The sequence below is a fragment of the Rhyacophila brunnea genome, unplaced genomic scaffold, assembly GCF_057557595.1.
Source record: "Rhyacophila brunnea isolate RB1 unplaced genomic scaffold, BYU_Rbru_1.0 scaffold_1, whole genome shotgun sequence".
Lineage (NCBI taxonomy): Eukaryota > Metazoa > Arthropoda > Insecta > Trichoptera > Rhyacophilidae > Rhyacophila > Rhyacophila brunnea.
In genome coordinates, this window is record NW_028232751.1 from 38,487,105 (window position 1) to 38,506,711 (window position 19,607).

Here is a 19,607-nt window from a genome sequence, read left to right on the forward strand (position 1 = left end):
ACTATCTTCACCAGGATAACCTAATTCCAATTAATACTTTCCACTAAAATACACAAAACAACCTAAGACCGGAGTTCCCAACCTGGGCTGGCAGCCCAATGGGCGAAAAAGCATTTAATTAGCAGAATTCCATTTTATTAATAATATGAAACTATCGCAAATTATAAGTAATTTAAAATGCTGCCAAATCCATTTAGTGGTTATTTTCCATATTCCTAAAATCAGTACGATATTTTCATTTTATGCAGAGTTAAAAGCTTATGACTATTGTTTCTTAGTTAAATTTATTCACCCGCAGTACCTACTCCGTATGCGGTTAAATCTGTGGTTTTCAAAAATGACTTATTCATCTTAGAATGTAATAAATAACTTTTATATGGTGTGTGAACATTGATCAAAATATTTTCTTGTATACGGGGCATGAAAAAGGTTAAGGTTACCACTAACCCAAGGTGTGGCATAATAGTGTCAAATTTCAAATAACTGTCTCTTCATCAGTGAGCATATATTAATAATTTATCCCGTAAGTAATAGGTAAAACTATAGTAACAGTTCAAAAACGGAGAACGGCCTCTTCTACCAATTAAGGTGACTGACTTTTGCACTCGGGAACAAGATAATTCAAACATGCATTAAATTGATCCACCTGGGATTCGGCCTGAACTGACTTATGACAGTCGTATACCGTCTTTATTTTATTTTATGAATCTGTACATATTTGATTGACTTTTAAAGAACTGTACAATGAATGGAACATACTACATGCTCGTACAAATATCAGCTAAGCAAAAAATCTGAGAACGCAAGTTCAGGTATTGGCCATGTCATGCCATGTCATTCGTGGCCATTGGCCAGGTATGTATTGAGGAAAATTGTGCTTCATTCGCTTACTTTTTTGGCGACAACTACTGTGTAGCCATTGAAGACTGATACAACGAATCAGTGCATGTTTTTTGAATATCCGAATAATCCGATATGCGGAATCCGTGTTTTTTTAATCAACCACCCATTGGCATGCAGTGTACATATTTTCTTTTGAATTACTATAACTGTATCTAACTTGACAACAAAAAATTAGATTTAAAACATCTAGGGAGTGATCAATAAGAATGTTTCGAGCAATAACGTCATTTGTCATACTCATAAACATAACACAACTGATATTATTATGTAAAAATACACTAGCATCCGAAAGTAATTTATTTGATATGACCAGCATAATGGTTTCCGATAAGGATTGGCCAGATGGGCTATATTCCGACAAAGTAAGCTTATGTTATGAGGCGCAATAATTTCGCAGAACATTGCAATTAAATTTAATATTGTATTATTCTCTAGATCACGTTCTAAAAAAACATTCAATATCGACTTCAGATTGTTTCACAAACACACAACACTGAATTACATGGGATGTGACGTTATTTTGCCGTATATTTTCTGTTTAATGGATAGCAAAAACAATATAATCAAACGTATAAGAACATGCGAGGTGGGCCAGTAGCAAGTGACATATTAGGTATTTTACCGATATATCTTATCATAAATGTGGTTAGCAAGCAAGCATTTGAAATATATTTTTTAGTATCTATTGAATACGTAAATACGAAAGACTAACAACGTTGGTGTTACTTTCATAAACACACAGTATCTCAGCATGAATTAGGTCCGAATCTCTTCCAATGTCAACAAAAAAATATGAATCCATAATAGGTCTTTTATTTATAGCAGTGCTCCGCAACCGGTGTGCCGCGGAGCATTGCTACAAAAAAATACGCAAATAATTTTGTATACATAATAATATTCGCGGCAATTTTAGAATGAGCCACCGCTGGTCGGCAAGTAATTTTTTCGTTTTATTTAAATGCTTTGTTTAGTAATAAATAATAAAAATAGTAATACAAAAAATATTTACTAATCATCGGGCACTGCACCGTGCATGTTTTTATCGACACGCAAGTGGTGATAAATAAATCACACTTGACGTAAAATGTAATACATTACCTTCTTCCAGTACACATTATGTAAAAGGGAGGCCACCGAGTGACCCTTTGTTTATACTCAGCTGTCTGGCACTCAAAGAAATAAGTGAAAACAAAATGTTTTGACTATGAATCATTTGGTCAGTAGTTCGGCAATGTGCACGTTCTTCAAGATTATTGTTTTTTTTTATGTTTACACTCTTTTAAATATGGATAAGTTTTTAATGGGAAAACGACTGACTTCACGGACAAATGATGAGTCCAGCATGAGCAGTGTTGTAAAAAAAACCGAAGATTGTGAAAAGGAAGTACAACGAAGACTACATTCGATACGGATTTTCATGGTGTGGTGAAGAAACGTCTCCAAAACCAGAATGCGTCATTTGCAGAGAACAGCTATCAAACGATGCAATGGCACCCAGTAAACTGTTTCGCCATCTAAATACAAACCATCCCAGTTACGCTAACAAGGATAAACTATATTTTCAGAGAATTTTAAGTCAAAATCTAAAACAGAAGCAATTTATGATATCGTCCGTCACAGTTTCTGAAAAATCCTTAGAGGCTAGTTAACATGTTACAAATTTAATTGCACGGCAGAAAAAAACCACATACTATTTAGACAGTACACATTACACACTGCTGCATACATCGCGAAGCATTGATGGCCAAAAACTTGCCAGAGGATCTATTACAAACGGTGAGCGAGTGCATCACTATCATAAATATTACAAAATCAAGAGCCCAAAATTCGCGAATTTTTGGAATACTCTGCGCAGAAATGGGACCGGAATATGAATCATTACACGGAAGTACGTTAGCTATCCCGAGGCAAATTTTTGGCTAGATTGTTTGAACTTCGCCACGAGGTGCGTACCTACGTTTCTACTAAATCAAAACACGCCCGAATTACACCAGCTTTTCGAAGATAATCACTGGGTGGCCAAAGTTGCGTACATGGCTGATATATTTGAGCACCTGAATGAACTTAATAAAAAAAAGGTCGGAATGAAAATATATTGACATCCTCCGATAAATTACAAGGATTCCAAAATAAACTCGAATTTTGGCAGAAGGAGTTAAGACAAGGATCTCTAGAAATGTACCAAAGAACCTACCAGACTACAATTGAAAACAAGTAATTAATGTTGGATCTATCTCAAAAACACTTAACTTTGCTGCAAATGAAATTTGATCGAAGTACGTGACAACGCAATGCACAGGATCGAGAAGTGCAATCAGCTTGGATAGACCTTCATCCAGCAGTGGATAGATTCAGGCTGATGATTATGATAATATATTATCATAAGAAAAGGTACCTACATCTCAAAAGACATTTACTTTCTGGTTTCTTACTATGATTTTTGTAATCTTGTTTCTATAATAGATTCGGTTATCGGTCGTATTGGGCTATTTTTTGCTTATGTCATTAATATTCTCCTACGTTTCGAATTAAGCACTTACATTCGTCATAGTAGTTAATAATATTGACAAACTAATAATTATTTTGAATTGGCTGTCGTCTTTAAATTGACAGTAGATTAGTAAGAAATAAATGCAATGCACTTCACTTCACTAAAATGCACACATTCCTGCGCGACTGGTGTTTTTTTCTCCATTATTTTTGTGCAAATACAGATACAGGACAGATACTTTACTAGATTCATATTTTTATCACTTATCACCACTTATCGTTTTGGAAGATATTTTATTCCTTAGATTGTTTAGGTGACTTTTGCTTGACCACATCTACACTTTTCTTGTTTCCACCTGCGGTTTCTTTACATTATTGGTTTTCTTGCTTGCTCTTTCTTGACACTTTTTGTGTGTAGACTTTATGGGTATCTTGTTACCCTGGTTTTAAACGAAACTTTCTCAGCGGCAGACTTCCTCTTTTGCTTGTCCTACCCTTGAGACTTCGGTTTTGATTGTGGATGTAGGACAACACCACACGTAACGGGGAACTTTTTTCATACCTCTGCTTGACTTCGTGGCACGTTACTTTTACTGAATAATGTGATTAATGTGAAATTGATCAGAAAAAAAGTATGCAGATCTTTTACTTCGCCAGATGATGACAAAAAATATTAAAATGTAGGTAACATTCTGTCCTTCAATGATTTTTTAATACATATTTATCATATAATATAATGGCAAATTGTAACTATGCAAAATCATATATTTTCAACCTATTACTGTATTTCTGTATTTAAATAAGTACAAAAACGTATTGCTTACTAAAATTTATTGTCATTCGGAGAAAATGAAGAGGTAGGACATACTATACGTTACTTGCTAGTTTTAAATTGTAGGTAAATAAATACCCACTGGAAAATAGATTTTTTTAACATTTTTTGTAATCACGAAATGATCTAGTTTCTAGACAAGTTCTGATTTTTAAGATTTAAAAATTCTATTATTTAACACATACTTTCATACGAAATGTTATTACATTACCTTGCGACATGATATCAAAGAATGAACATGTGGATGAATTAATATTAGATATATATTATATAATAATATAATGGCTAATTAAGTACACTAATTGTATTTAAGAATAATAAGAATAAGTTTTCCATACAGAAATGAAATAGGTACCTTCCAATGCAATTCATTAAATAAATGGACATACCACAATTTCACATTATTTAATTAAGATAAAACACTAGTATGTACGAAGTTAAGCACCATCGGGCGCGGATAGTACTCGGATGGGTACAGCTTTTAGTTTTACAGGGGAAAAAAAATCGCACTCGGGTAGATTCGAACCACTGACCTTTCGGTTACCTGCCGAAAGAGCTACCCTTGACCCATTGCACGGGACTGCAATAGCGATGATTTTACTGTATAATAACTACGAATTTCAAGTGTTGTGAAATCAAGTTGGGTTATTTATAGGTACAGCAATTTTGCCAAGGTTCGAATCTCATTTCTGACAAATATTTTTATATTTTATATTAGTATTAATGTGTTTTATTTTATTATTAATATATATTTCTTAAATTATTAATTTACATCATACGTTAATAAATGAATACGTATTGTAATATGAAAAATAAAATTGCAAGTTGCCGTGGTGAACAATTTTCTTTCATTTGTATTATAAAATATAACACAATCACCGATATCCATGAATGGTTCGGTAGTAGAATGCTCGCCTGCCACGCGGACGTCCCGCGTTCGATTTCCGGCAGATGCAATTTTTTTGTATTTTATTATTAGTATTTTACTATTTCTTAAATTATTAGGTAATTTATATTAATTGTATTTTTAATTATTAATATGTATTTTAATTCATCAAGACCTGCTTAGATCAAACAATTGACAAAAAAAAAATATAACTAAAATTGAATAATGTTTACTGCTGTAGATTAAAATGTCCTGTTAATGTATAAGTATTTATTTTAAATAAAAACGCACAAACTTTTTTGACTGTTATCTAATATGACTTGGATATACTGTTTAATTTAATTTTAAAAAGTAACACACTATCTACATCAGTGGTCGGTAACCTTTTGAGAAACTGGGTAAAAAAATCAATTTTAGAAAAAAATGTTTGGTAAGTGGGTACATGATGAGTACCTTGGAATATGGATATGTGTCTTCAATCGCTCTCAGACATATACAATATTATGTTCCAATGTACTTCTGTGTAGCGGAGGTACTCAGCATCAGGCTGCTGGCGTATTTAATTTTTTTATTGAAGGTATACTTCTTTTTGCGCGTTTTGGAAATCAGATCAGAGTGTATTTTTGGCGTGTGACACACATAATTTATTTTTTCAACGAAAAAAAACGCACTCGATTGGATTCGAACCACCTATTGTTCGGTTATCAGCCGAACGCACTACCTTTACGCCACAGTATGATACTGCAATCGTAACGATTATACAGTATAATATTATAGTTTAAAATGTTGCCTAGGCAGCGAATTTATTATTGTCGTACATTTGCAATTCCTTACGTAAACAAACTATCAAACGTCAGAGTGACGGTTGGTACTTTAAAAATAAAAACAACGAGAAACCATTATATAATTTAGTATTATAAGTTTAAGTGTATAGAAATAAGCCAACGGCGTTCCAATAAGCGGTCCTTTTTCTTGAGTGTGTAATTTAACAAGATAATTAAGAGCAAGTCAAAGAATCTAGTTTATCACAATTTTTGTTTATATTTTGTTACGCCAAAGAAGTATAACTTCTAACGCGCGTACATAAGTATACAGTTCAATTATTACAATGACTTTCAATCACTTATTGACAGCCGTTGTTGTTAAGGAAACTCATAATATTTAATGAGATGGCAATGGGTACATCCGTAATACAAATATGTAAGAGCTTTATTTACCTCCGTTTGAAACTAGTAATATATATATATATATATATATATATATATATATATATAAATTTAATATATTATTATAAAAAAGGGATACAACGCCCTAGTTTCACTGTCTTTAATGTCGTTTGGAAAGTCACGGAGACGTCACGGGCGTTATTTAACAGGTCCACGCATTCAAAATGAAGAAAATATGAGCAAGGCTGCCTGCCACACAAAATGTCAGTGGGCAAAACAAACGGACGGGTGAATGAACAGTCGCGAGCTCAAAATATCCAGTTCGGCAAGAGTCGGCCGTCCACTTCTCTGACCAGTACTTTGGACGATTTGTAACATGTAGTGAGGAAACAGCAAAATGTAGGCGCAGCGGTCTTTAGCTGCAAGTAGCGAGTTGCAACTCGGCACGGCCGGCCAGGTACACAACACATATTTTACAGCTCGTAAAATGTATCAGGTGTGACGAAACGTCAGCCACGCGGCGTCTCTGGACGGTGCGATATAATAATTATAATAATATAGGTACTTGCCCACAGTATCGTTATGTTGGTATAACGGCTAAACGCTAACGTGTGTGCCTGCCTAACTACGCACGGTTACATAACAAGTAACAACCTACGCAAACATGTACATACTATTCTCTGGAACTCAAAATTAATCCAAATATATGAATAATAATGTGATTAGTTTTAAGTGATTATTTGCGATGAAGGGATGGATGTACGATCGTTACGCCAAAAATTCAAGTCGAAGTTAATCTGTGATACGTGTAATTACGAGTACTTAAGTTGGCACCTATCGTTAGTGGGAAACTTACAACGTAAGTATTCAAGTAACTGACTAGGTATATTCTGAATAAAATAACGATATTAGGATTAGGTACTGTTAATAAATTAAAATACAACACAATATTCCACGTGGTTTTATAATATCAGTAGGTACCTAGTGGATACGTGAATTTCGTCAGCTTTAGTGGGGAATTATAAACTAATGACGAAACGGGTCCTGATTATTATTAAACTATGTGGAATAAGTACTACGGTACATTGTGTTTTATTTAAACTAATACAATGTCTTTCCGCCAAAAATTGATAGTTAACCAACGCCAGTAAAAAAAGGATACTACATAAGTAGGTACAGATATATTTTTTTAAGATATTCAGCGTTAGTTGGTTCATGATTAAGCCACGTGTCTCGCTTGCATGATGACTGCTGATGAGTTTTATCAAGTACCTATAAGGATTGAAATTCACGTTGAAAGTGTATGTAAGTAATATTATAATTATTATTAGTCAATATTGTCTGGTTTATGTAGAAAAAGAGCTACGTAACGTGGAAGGAAATGTTGGTAAAATTTCACGTGCCATAAAGCTTCATTTATATATGATGACTACCAATAATGATATATTTACTTACTCAGTTTATAAAGGGGCAGTTATGTTTGTGAAGGGTTGTAAATGGCTCGACAGGTTTTCCCAGTTTCAACAGTTCATGATCATGACAACATTATATATAATTATTATTGTGATGATCAAAATAGTGTGCACATTTTCATGCATAATCTTAGATCCACCGGAATCCTAAAAACAGCAGTTATAGCAAACGTTTTCATAATTATACCACTTTTGAACCACTATATTATTTCCTGTTAGACATATTCAGTTTTATTTAAACAAGTTTCGAAATTAAATCAGTACCTAATCTATCTTTGAAATGTGCAAACGAATAGATTGATAAGATAGAAATACGAAAGCCAGTCACCATTGGGCGTAGACAGACACTTTGAAACCAAGCCAGGCCATAAAACACAAAGAACACAAGCCCCTATGGATATCCTCAAATATTATCAATATTGAATGCGTGTTTCGTTAACGGAACAAACTTTAAAATACATTATGAACAGTCGTAAATACTACAAATAAACTATTTAAAACTCATATTTATCAACTCTCGAGAATCGCAACTTCTTACAACCACACCCAGAAGGTAATCTATGTCTCTTATTATTGTGTTTATTGGTGTAAACATTATAATAAATTTAAAAAATCAACATATGAAAAAAGCTTTGCCATAGCTTCTCTTCTATAATTAACCTAAACATTAAAAAGTGAAACAAAAATTGGACCAAATTTTCACACAAACTGTGAAGAGTTCAAGACATTCAAAAAATGGCACTTACGACAAACTGAAACTTGGTGGATCCGATTTTATTAGAAAGATAAATTATAGAAGACTTTATCTGACCGAAGAAGGGTTTCATTACTTTTACCACAATTTATAGAATTTAAGAGGGAAACAGAATTACATTTTAGAATAATAAATAGTTGATGTCTTTTTCGACGATCTGTTGGATATAATATTTGACCGACTGACGTTATGAATGGAATAGTCCGATGACACTGTCGTATTCCATAACTCAATCGAGTGTATTCAAGAGACAATCGACAAGCTTGCATAGCAATTCGTCTCGCATTGGTTTGAAAATCAACGCGAAGAAAACCAAGAGATGGGCAAAACATATAGAGCAGGGTTGGCGAACCTTTTTACGTACGCGTGCGAAAATTTCCCAAGTCATATTTTTCGACTGTCTAACGTGCCAAACAGTTTTTCATGGCTAAAAAAAGTTTATTTTTAAGTTTTCTAAAAAAAATAGTTAAAAATTCTATTAAAAAAATTTAAAAATTACAATTGAGTCCTTGATATTTTATCTTTCATCGTATTTCTAGCTGAAGGCGTATCTTTTATTCTTAAAATATTTTTTTCCTTGTTTTCAAAATTCTCAGAGACCGGGTTTTTAAATGACTGCTGATAAATATTAATGTCATCAGGAACTGGATGAATTGAATATTTTGATTTTTAATTGCCCGATCCTGAGGAACGACCCAAGCAATTGTATATTTACATTAAACGTAATGATTACTCTTGAAAAGAATTTGCCTATTTTTTTACAGTGCGATTTGTCGTTTATGCTTGAATTTCGTCGTTTCCGTTTGCGCATCATCATGTCGTCATTATTTTTTTTATATTATATAATATAAGTACCTACTTTTAAAAATAATATATATTATTATATATTAAATTATATCTATAATATATTAAGTATTTAAAAAGTGTAAAAAATACTTTTTAAACAATATAATATACAAAATAGTAATTTATTTTCTCTTCAAAATGAAACATTCGCGTGCCATAGGTTCGCCATCCCTTATATAGAGTGTGAACAGCTTCAAATTACCCGGGTGTCCACACCACTTTTCAAAGAGAGCTCACTATCCGAATGGGAATTCTTGGAGTAACATTCAACTCGATGCGGAGTGACTGGATTAAAACCAAATTCCATCTGTTCAACGCTTGCGTTCTGACGGTGCTGTTTTACGGTAGCGAGTCGCGGCGATTTACGAAGGCGAACAGACGTTTGCGACTAATACTGGGTATGCGATATCACTTTAGGAGTACCTGACGTGAAGATAAGAGACGCTGAGAGTGAAATACAACATTGGACCTGGCTCGGCCACGTGCTGCGGTCGCCTGAAGATAATTTTAACCTGGCTTGCCTGTTCTTCCAACCAACCTGGAATTACGCAATAAGACTAACGAGCGACAGTGAAAATTTCGATACATAAACCTTTGTGTTTATACTCTATATTATGGCATCTATTCAAAGTGTTTCCATTTAGGTACCTATCAATATTATACGGCGCGAGCACGCTAATCGATCGCAGGATCGAAAAATATGATAGATGTTCGCAAGGTATAACGTATAAATATCTATTTATATACCTACATATCACATCGGTTTTAGAAAAAATATTCTCGGTGATACACATATCTTATAAAATTTGAGGTAAACGCAATAAATTCATCACGTTGTTATTCGTTAAGACAAAACAAAAAAAATCTTTTATCACATTTTCCACTTCATCTACTTCTGACAGTGCATGCTATTAAACACGCCGTGTCGTGTGGTATGCATATATGAACAGATTTTACGAGAATTAGTTAAAAGCCATTCCCTCAAACCTCCCACGTCATGGTGGGAGGAGAAAGGAACGCATTTCAGAGGAACGGACACGCGAATGCAAACACACTTATTTTGATTGAAATATTAAGACGCGACATTTTGTTGACTGAGCGGAGATCATTTACCAAGATCTCAAAAGCAAAAATGATCAATTGATAAAGTACAGTACCTACTTCAGGGTGTCTACAAGACATTGTTTGGAAAAATATTAGATGAGACAGCAAAAGCAAGATAATGTACCTAATAAATGAGACATGGAATTGAAGCTAGAAAAAACATAGCGAAAACCCTCAGGAATCGTGAAAAAAAGTGCCGAAAAATATGCGAGGTTGATGGTGTGTTCAAACGGAGAAGACAATAATTATTATGGAATGCACGTACAGAAAGAGTGGAGGAAAGTGATCCCCGATCTTGTGCACGGAAAATCCGCTAGCCCACGTCTTAAGCCGATAATGTAGAGATAGCTGGGACTCAACGTGGCAAAAATCTGAAGAATTCAAATAAAAACAGTTCCCACAGTCGACAAGTAACCCACCAGAAGATTATATATAGAAGAAGAGATTATAAAATAATAGTAATTCGTGTGCTCTCTGGAATTGCCCCTTCCTCCATCCGACGCCAAACTTCTGCACATCTTGAAGATACTACAAATCACTTGAGAAGAATCCGCGGCACATTGTGTACGGGTACCAAATGTGAAAAATGACTTAAACTCAGAAGCTTCATGACACCAACCACATCTCAGACCGTTTCACCCCACCCTATTTTTTAGAATTGCAATTTTACACGTTGGGTATCAGCCGTACACAACTAAAACACAATTACATTTAGGCATGATACGCCCCCACCCCTAAAACAATAGCTTATAAAAGCGCGGTTTAAAAAAAATCCAATACTTTTTTGCTCTATGGATGATGTTGCAGGCATATTTCGTGGATTTAGCTGTTTTGACATGAAATTCACAAGTCACCAGGTGGCGATGGCATACCAGCAGAAGCCTTAAAAAGCTTAATGATGGCGAATCGAGTAATTTAAATTGCTACGAAAATTACACTTGTGCAAATATTGGTGTTCTCCATATTTTGTACCGTATCGAGCGACCTTGAGGGCAAGGGAGCGAAAGGCAATTGATGTCGTCGTAACGTGTTGGCGTCGAATGCTTCGTATTTCTTGGACAGAGCAAAGGACGAATCAATCAATCATCCAGAGACTCCAGATAAACGAAGGGCTCTCGACAATGTATGAGACGCATTCTGCAGTTTCTTAGGTTGCCCCCAGTAAGGACCTTACTGGGGGCAACCTTCACTCTGCCCCGAAAGAAGCAGAATACCGAAAGGGATGAATGAAAGGGGAGAGATGGTCGCTCAGAAAATGACTGAATTTAAATGTGGTTATGTTATGATCCTCAGCCATGAAAGAACCAAGAGAACATCAAAAATATCATATTGTATTAAAAGTGTTATAATTATTACCTACGTAGGTAGGTACCCTAATTCCATCGAGCTTGTTGGTCAAATTGATTGGTTCGGGGCAGTTCGTTCACATGCAAGGTTTTCTGAGACCGCTTCTAACTGGGACCCCTAGACTATAGCCCCTAAGCCCTATGGTAAATTCAGCCCTGGTTGTTATGATTCCTACTAGGTATTCTATGGACACGTTAACTGGCTCCATGCCAAAGTGATTGGTATCAGTACGATCTCTACACACCCTTTACCACGGTACCTTTTTGTATAAGTATACATAAAAAGGTACCCAGTAAATTAATTACAGTCATCATAATCCTAGAACAGTAACAAATCATTTACGTATTGTACCTACTACTTACAATGAATTTAATAACACACAAAAATTATATTACTACTTCTGCGTGAACGATGTACCAATTCATACATACATACAAGTTTTTTTGTTAAAACGGGTACCTACGCAATCGTTGGGGGTGCACAATTTTGCGGACAAAGAATAATTTAACATACGTTTAGTGGCTATTAACAATTCGTTAATAATAAACACATAAATACAATATCATAATAAACAATGGTGTTTGACGATCTCGATATCGACTGGACAGTGCATTCCGTAAACAATTTTTGGGCACAAGTAGTCTATGAATGACACAGGCAAGCAAACAAAATACACAAATTACAAGGTTTGCACACAGAAAATGGTATCAAAAATATGACAACTTATCATATATTAATTCGAAGGAATTTAAAATATCCAAGATGTTAAAATTTACCTCAAAAATCCGGTTTAGGCATCCTTCAAATTTATAAAAACAGATACACTACGAACAGACAAAACACCGCTGATCGATGCGCGAATGGCCGTCTACACTAAACAAGGAGAGAGAAGGAAGAAAATGAGGAGGAGAGAGATGCAAGCGAAAGAGCGGGAGGGAAAAGGAGGAAAAGAGAAAGAGACAAAGTTTCTACGCGCAGCTGTAGAACATACGCAGTAATACTAAACCTGAAGTATCTGGATCGCAGACCGGAAAATATTTTGCCACGTCCATATACATGGTTAAGTAAATGTACAAAATGAATATTATATTAAAGAAACTGTATACCTATACTCATTTTTATACGTACATTAACAATATTTCTATAGCGTGTTTCTTTTTATTATGCCGCGAATGGAACACATTATTCATGTAGGTATAATGTACATATTATATTAGTTGAGCTAGATATTACGACCAGAGAATCAATATGATTTTAGATGCTGTAAATCTAATAAATAGGAAAGTACCTAAATCACGGTTCGTGGGGGTCAATCTTACAATCTCAAATTTTTCAATTTACGGATGTAAACGAATGAATTTTCAACCATTTTTGTTTGGATGTTTGAAGCGTTTGATGCAAATGTCGGCGGGAAAAAAATTAAATCGAGCAGTGCTGCCATTTCGGTTGTGGAGCAGTTAGTAATTTGAAAATTTTGACAAACCTTTTTACAAATCTGCGAAATTGAGTTTCCTGCATCGTTCAGAAAAGTATTTTAAACATCAGAGATGGAAGATAGAAAAATAAATATGTTGTTTCCAAATAGGTACATTGACATGTATTTTTGTGGATGTAATTCATTACTCCTCATAATATAATTACCCAACTCTAACAGATCGAAAATAGGCAGAAATTTAAATCATATATCACACATTACATCACCATAATATTATACTACTTCCATAAACAGATATCTAAATCTACTGTAGGAAAAAGTATTCAAATATTTCAAAAACTTACAAATACTATCAGGTAATTTTTACATTTATTAACATTATTAAAAAAATTAGTACTCTCTTTAACGATCGCACCACTTAAAACAATCAATTTATTTATAATATTAGTAATAATATAATATAAGTATAATAGCGTGCCTCTACTGAATGTCATTAGATGGGCACTGGCTACAAAGATATGGATGAAGTGGAGATTTATAAGTGGTATAGATGTGTTAACAAGAGTTGAAGCGAAGCAATACTCACACAGACGCATTGTTTACAAACAGGGTGTTTCAAAATTTTAAATCGACATCAACGTATACGCATGTTGTGCTCTTTTCGCCATACGCCCAATAAGTAGGCGTAAGCAAGACTGTTTCTCGTAGACATTGTGCAATGCCCGTTGCCTCAGAAATGCACCACAATAGACACAATCTTTCGTATCTGTGTTCGCCTCAACTTTCATTGCGCGGCATATAACTCCATTGTAAAATAAGTGAAATGGTATACGAACTCACTGAAAGCAATATATTATACTATGATAAACAGAAGCTCCCACTACTAATAAAAATCAATAAAAACTTGAGACGTTTCAAACACAAAATGTTTCGGTATGTATTATCACATTAGACCTGTTCTGATATAGAACTGGCTAACTAATAAATAAATTAACCAAAATGGAGCATGGCATTCGCAAAATTGAAAGAGGTAGTGGAAAAACGCTGAGCGAGTGATAAGTAGGATGGGTCCATCTCTATACAGACGGATCAAAAGACGAGAAAGAGCGAGGACAGGTCATGTGATAACAGACAAGAGAATGCACAAAAATAGGAACCTAAGCCCAATAATACCGATACCGATAATTACAGCTGAACTTATTGCACTAAATGAGGGATTCAAATTTACGTTGAACAACAACTTCTTTGCGCATCACCCGGTTAAGACTCCAGCAGATAGATTTATTCCACATACCCGTCGCGAGTTGAATGTATCGCACTGTGCTTCGCGAGTAGATATCACTTTTGTTACTCTACGCAACTCGAATTCATGCCACGGTGATATGTCGCGGGATGATCCACCGATCGCGCAACAGGCTAAATTAGTTGTGCAAAAAAAAGAAAACGTGTTATAGTGCGAAAACTTTACGGTGATAGGCGGCGGCTTGGAGAACTAGGTCCCCTCCTCTCGCGTTTCAGTATTCATTCCCCTCACCTTGAACGCATTTGACGTTTCTTATAATTGCACGGTATCAGTCATTTAGACGTGTTAATAATGACTAAAGTTTTGAAAAATGACAGCAGGAAGTTTATAAGTCATCTTATCTCCTACTGTGAAAAAGAAAAACGACAAAATAACCTCATTCGGCTCTTCAACAACGTTATCGAGACGCGATTACAACTACAAAACACACTTAAAATTTTAATGTTGCAGTTCAAGTTAAAGTTATTGGGAAAAAATGTATACCATTATTTGAAATTTGCGAAAATATATACCTATTTAAGGAAGTAAGAAATAGTATCTTCTAATCCTAGTAATACTCAAGATATGTACTTCGAAATCGACAACCATAGATAAGATGAACACGAGCTGCGCCGCCAGGCTTTCGGTCTCTATCGGGTAATTTCAGTATTGCAATTATATACCTAACTTTAACTATATGCTTCAAACTATAAAATAACAATAGATTTTCAGCTGACACATGATTTATTACGGTGATAATATTATCTCTACATATTTCTCATCCTAGGATGTCAGTTTAAAGGGATATTTATATAAATAAAGGAAGCCTTACTGTCAGTGTACGAAAATCATTGTAAATTTTAATCCCTGGACAAAAGAAACAATAAAGTAAGTACATTCTACCGTCCCCATGGCGGAAATATCCTGATTTGTCGAGTCGCCTATGAGTAGAAACGAGCTCAAGGTGATATTGAAGCTGAGATCACGCCACAGAATGGGTAAAATATTTGATTATGATTAAAAATGGTTTGCAGCTCAACAATGAATGTACTATTCAAAACATTGAAAAAATAGTAGTAAAATGCAACAAATTCGTGACACAAGTAGAGTGGCGATTTGCAGATGTTTTAAAGAACGTCGAAGACCTGAAATGTGCCCCTGGCATTATGGAATTTAAATCTTTAATATAATTATGGAGAAGATAATATTATGAACAACAGATTCGCACTAACGCCTCGGTAAAATTATAAAAACTAATAATAGCAATACTACTAGTTAGTAACAAAATTACCAGTCACCTCATGTCGGTATTGTAAAACTAATTTACGTGTTCAAATTGATTTGATTCTAATGATAATTGAACATTTTTTGCAAGATTTTGACGCATTTTCCAATCTATTCGCATGTACTCCGCGCAAGTATGTAAGCAGTTAGTTTAACACCTACTTCAATAACAGTAATGTTCCCAATTATGGTTGAAAACGCCATTGCCCCAGCTGATCCTTTGAATAAAACGGGTACCGGACGAAAACTCGAAGACCTCCAAAACCCAAAACCCCGAATGGCAAAAATCTCGAAGGCCGAAATCCCAAATGACGAAAAATAAGATTCTTATTCTTTTTAACCTATACTATTTCAAGACTGTGAATGTTTTTATTAATATTACAAAATTGCCTACCAGATTAGACATTGAAATTAAATAGATTTTACATACATTTAAAGTGGATAGGTAATATAATATAAAGTTACTTTTTTCGGGATTCCGGCGTTCGATGATTCGGGATTTCTATACTAAGAGCATACATCAGTGAAACGGCAAATAATTTTCAACAATAGGTGGAACCTCGCACCTAGGTGGAATTTAGGGTCTAGGGTCGCACCGGAACCTAGGTGGAATTTCGCACTCGTTGCCAATCGGAGGGTAGCGAGATGTGAGCACGTCAATTTGTTTTGTGATGGCGTCGGAGGAATATATTCTTAAATCGTGTAAGAATCCTAAAAAACGTCACTCATGTACTCGAAAAAGAAACATGTCTATGAATATATTATTATTATTACTAATATAACAATAAACATAACGATAAATGGACGCTTGTTGAATTTTTATGACAAATTATGTTTTGTTGCGCACGCTCGTTTGCACAATATGCGCGTCGCGTAGTCACGATCTTTTTAGACCATGCCTCAGCTGAAGTATAGCCTTAAGGGAGTTCGACCCAACCCTGGAAAAAAAAACACCATAAACAGGCTACTTCCTTCTCGTCAGAGGTTTACTGTATAGCAAGATTTGATCGATGCGCTCACATAATAGGTATACAAAATGTGAAAGCATAAATAAGTACGTTTAAAAATTAAAAAAAGGTGATTATTTCGCCTCAAAAAATAAAGCGAATAAAATGCAAGGTTCTCCGCTCGAAGACAGCATAATTACGAATCTCGGAGTATCGTATAATGCTTTAAATTCTGATACACTGATGGTTTACAAGCACTGGCCGATATTGTTGAGTGTCATTCTCTCCCTAGCTCCTTGTATTTTAGTTCAAAAACCTGCCAATAGATTGCTAGAATAGCTTACTATTTTTGAAAGTTCTTTATTACAATATTGATAGGAAACGTGAGCTAAATCGCAGTCGCCAGCCAGTCGAACCTCGAACATTGCATTCACAATATTATCATTTCTATTCATATAATACAATGTTAGGCGTTACATAGATTTAAAGTCTTTACAGAGAAACATATTTTTGAATGGTTTGCTTTTGTGTCATATTTAGAAAAATATGTACCTAGGTACCTACCTAATTAATAGTGCAATATAGTAAACACTGTAAACTAGCATTTTTCAATTAATCAAACAATACATAGAGTACGTAAGTACCTAGTTATATTATTGTTTTTTTTAACAAAAAATATTGAAAATGTTTGGACTGACTAACTAAACATTAAATTTGTCAAATTCAAGTAATGTACCGTAAGCATCGACTGGACTATCTAGGTTGTATGGTATAAAATATCTGTATTTTAAGGGACGAGCGTATAAATTGAATAGGTAGATACCACCAGCCTATAGGCACAGCACATAACAACATAGGTACCATGGAAGCAACACCCAGTTGATGTATCAATAAAATAAACATAGGATACTGATAAATGGCGATACAATGCGATAAAAGTGACTCACCAAGTATTTTGTAGTTGAAATCCTTCACGATAACACATTTTTCACAAACACATACACACTTTTATACAACATTTCTGTTAAAATAACTGGCGACCGAATCTCGCTCGGATAATATTATACATCTCCGTGTACGCAACCATCGAACTAACTCAACTGCCGAACTGCCTGTCCCTGTCATGAAGTTGCAGTGAAACGTAACCTGCAATCAATGCTGCCAATTGGCCAGAGACTAGTAACACTATGGAATTATTTTGCCTTTCATTGCGGCTTACATCATTATGGAATATGGATAAATATCACGGCAATGACATTAAGTAAGTACCTATCTGAATTGGTAACAGTGTAATATATGTGTGAGCTGTTTTGACTGGGCCTTCCTGTATGGATGTGGCTCTTTTGTACAGGCATATTTTGACCGGGTACCAGTGTTTATTTTCAAAGTTGAATTATTATAGTACAGAGCCTGCAAAATTAACTAACAAACTGGTTTGATTTATGCACGCAATCTTGCCAACTGTAGGATAATAAATGTTTAATTAAATTTAAATTAAAAATTATATTTTTAATTTAATTATTATATAATATTGCGTACCTACTGATTGACGAACGAATTCTGGCAACTTGGGGAGTAAAACATCAAACATATTTTGAAATCCATCGAATCTTGGTCTGCGATACAAAAGTTCGCAGATTTCAGGTGCTCCATATGAAAAAACAGAACGAAGACTGATTGTCTCTCGCGTGCAATGGTGCGGGCATTATGCAGGCGCTCCATTGGCGAGCCAAAAGTCAGAGGATAATAAATCGTCCGATTTGTCTATGCTCTGCTACTGATCAACGAACGAATAAAAAAGTCGACCTGTCAAAAAAAGTTGCGATTATTGTAATGTCTTCCGAATAAATACAAATAAAAAAGTATTTGATAAATCTCTCATTTCCTAATGTGTAAATTAAGAAAATATTCAATAAAAATATTTAAAACAATTACAGATTATTTTTCGTTCCAAATGATTCGAACGTCGACAGTACGTAGTGATCGACGGACGAAGTCTGGCAGCTCGGAGAGTTAAATATTATTAAACATGTTAGGAAAAAAAGTCCGAAGACTAAATCGTCTGACTTGCGTGCCAATGGAGCACAGGCATTAGAAATTCAATGGTCCAAGTATTCTACATATTATTGTCTTGTTACTTTTTTTTTTAAATTTTAAATATAACAATTCGCTTAAACGTGCACTAATGATACACAACCATTTGAAATTGGGCCATTCGATGTTTAGTTTAAATTAAAAATTTGGAATTTTTTGCTTATTATATATATAAATAAATAAATTGTGCAGAAACAATCAAAAAAAGTTGCCAATACAAAATTGGATCCACCAAGTTAATGACCCATATTATTCATATAATAGAATTAATAATAAAACCCCGAATATTTGAAATTTTATATTAAAGAGGTTTTTTTTAATAAATTCAACCATAATGAACAAAGAGATTGAAAGACTGGAGAGGGAACACGCTATCATTTAGGCCATCCTCCCACGGCGCAACTGAAATCTGATGGAACTGGTTTATGAAGGAACTCATAAACTGACCAATGTGATGCTTCGCACACGGCGCCACTGAAACCCAGTTGAAATAATAATCACATAACCTCAAACTGTCAAACTTAACTATCAACCGTGTTGTACAAAAACTGACAACACGCGCGCTGCAGCGTTTACATAAGGTTATTTTGATTTTCCAATTAACATTTAACCAATTTTGGTAAGAAAATATGATTTTTCACCGAAATCTAATGATGTTGGTACCATTGTTTTACGGTGACTGGAAACTTCAGAGACCGCGCGACTAGCATGTCGCATCTCTTCGCGACCGTTTTGAAGCTGAGAGATTCCAGTCTCGCCGTCAGC

General features: G+C 34.7%; 1 protein-coding gene across 2 annotated transcripts in view; it reads right to left on the bottom strand.

Annotated features, from left to right (window-relative positions):
* Nucleotides 1-17,850, bottom strand: part of LOC147079751 (uncharacterized) — a 134,155-nt gene extending 116,305 nt beyond the window's left edge. Inside the window, exon 1 of one of the 2 annotated variants that reach the window (XM_085943941.1) lies at nt 17,696-17,850. The gene's annotated coding sequence lies outside the window, so the exon portion shown is untranslated. Of the gene's footprint in view, nt 1-12,576; nt 12,676-17,695 lie in introns of those variants that run through there. The other variant, XM_085943948.1, reaches the window with a different exon arrangement.
* Between the last annotated feature and the right edge of the window lie 1,757 nt (nt 17,851-19,607).